The sequence below is a fragment of the Oryctolagus cuniculus genome, chromosome X, assembly GCF_051225735.1.
Source record: "Oryctolagus cuniculus isolate XC-2025 breed Fujian yellow rabbit chromosome X, ASM5122573v1, whole genome shotgun sequence".
In the NCBI taxonomy this organism is placed as follows: Eukaryota; Metazoa; Chordata; class Mammalia; order Lagomorpha; family Leporidae; genus Oryctolagus; species Oryctolagus cuniculus.
Window position 1 is genome coordinate 58447429 of NC_142888.1, and position 1740 is coordinate 58449168.

Genomic DNA, 1740 nt, shown 5'->3' on the forward strand with positions numbered 1-1740 from the left:
AGTGCGTGAGTGAGGTTGAGTGAGTGAGTGAGGGAGCGTGAGTGAGTGAGGGTGAGTGGGTGAGTGAGGGTGAGTGAGTGAGGGTGAGTGAGTGAGGGTGAGTGAGTGAGTGAGGGTGAGTGGGTGAGGGTTAGTGAGAGTGAGGGTGAGTGAGGGTGAGTAGTGAGAGTGAGTGAGTGGGTGAGTGTGAGTGGGTGAGTGTGAGTGGGTGAGTGGGTGAGTGGGTGAGTGTGAGTGGGTGAGGGTGAGGTTAGGTGAGGGTGAGTGAGTGAGGGTGAGTGAGGGTGAGGGTGAGTGAGGGTGAGGGTGAGAGAGGGTGAGATGAGTGGGTGAGGGTGAGTGGGTGAGTGAGGGTGAGTGGGTGAGTGAGGGTGAGTGGGTGAGTGAGGGTGAGAGAGTGAGGGAGGGTGAGTGAGTGGGTGAGGGTGAGGGAGTGTGAGTGGGTGAGGGTGAGTGGGTGAGGGTGAGTGAGGTTGAGTGAGTGAGTGAGGGAGCGTGATTGAGGGAGGGTGAGTGAGTGAAGGTGAGTGGGTGAGAGTGAGGGTGAGTGAGTGAGTGATTGAGGGTAAGTGAGTGAGGGTGATTAGTGAGTGAGTTAGGGTGAGTGAGTGAGGGTGAGTGAGTGAGTGATTGAGGGTAGTGAGTGAGGGTGAGTGAGTGAGTGATTGAGGATAAGTGAGTGAGGGTGAGTGAGTGAGTGATTGAGGGTAAGTGAGTGAGTGTGTGTGAGTGAGTGATTGAGGGTGAGTGAGTGATGGTGAGTGAGTTAGTGAGGGTGAGTGGGTGAGGGTTAGTGAGAGTGAGGGTGAGTGAGGGTGAGTGAGGGTGAGTAGTGAGAGTGAGGGTGAGTAGTGAGAGTGAGTGGGTGAGGGTGAGGTTGGGTGAGGGTGAGGTTGGGTGAGGGTGAGGTTGGGTGAGGGTGAGTGAGGGTGAGGGTGAGTGAGGGTGAGGGTGATGAGTGAGGGTGAGTAGTGAGTGCGGGTGAGTAGTGAGTGCGGGTGAGTGCTGGTGAGTGAGTGAGGGTGAGTGAGGGTGAGGGTGAGTGAGGGTGAGGGTGAGAGAGGGTGAGATGAGTGGGGGTGAGGGTGAGTGGGTGAGTGAGGGTGAGTGGGTGAGTGAGGGTGAGTGGGTGAGTGAGGGTGAGAGAGTGAGGGAGGGTGAGTGAGTGGGTGAGGGTGAGGGAGTGTGAGTGGGTGAGGGTGAGTGGGTGAGGGTGAGTGAGGTTGAGTGAGTGAGTGAGGGAGCGTGATTGAGGGAGGGTGAGTGAGTGAAGGTGAGTGGGTGAGAGTGAGGGTGAGTGAGTGAGTGATTGGAGGGTAAGTGAGTGAGGGTGATTTAGTGAGTAAGTTAGGGTGAGTGAGTGAGGGTGAGTGAGTGAGTGATTGAGGGTAGTGAATGAGGGTGAGTGAGTGAGTGATTGAGGGTAAGTGAGTGAGGGTGAGTGAGTGAGTGATTGAGGGTAAGTGAGTGAGTGTGTGTGAGTGAGTGATTGAGGGTCAGTGAGTGATGGTGAGTGAGTTAGTGAGGGTGAGTGGGTGAGGTTAGTGAGAGTGAGGGTGAGTGAGGGTGAGTGAGGGTGAGTAGTGAGAGTGAGGGTGAGTAGTGAGAGTGAGTGGGTGAGGGTGAGGTTGGGTGAGGGTGAGGTGGGTGAGGGTGAGGTTGGGTGAGGGTGAGTGAGGGTGAGGGTGAGTGAGGGTGAGGGTGATGAGTGAGGGTGAGTAGTGAGTGCGGGTGAGTAGT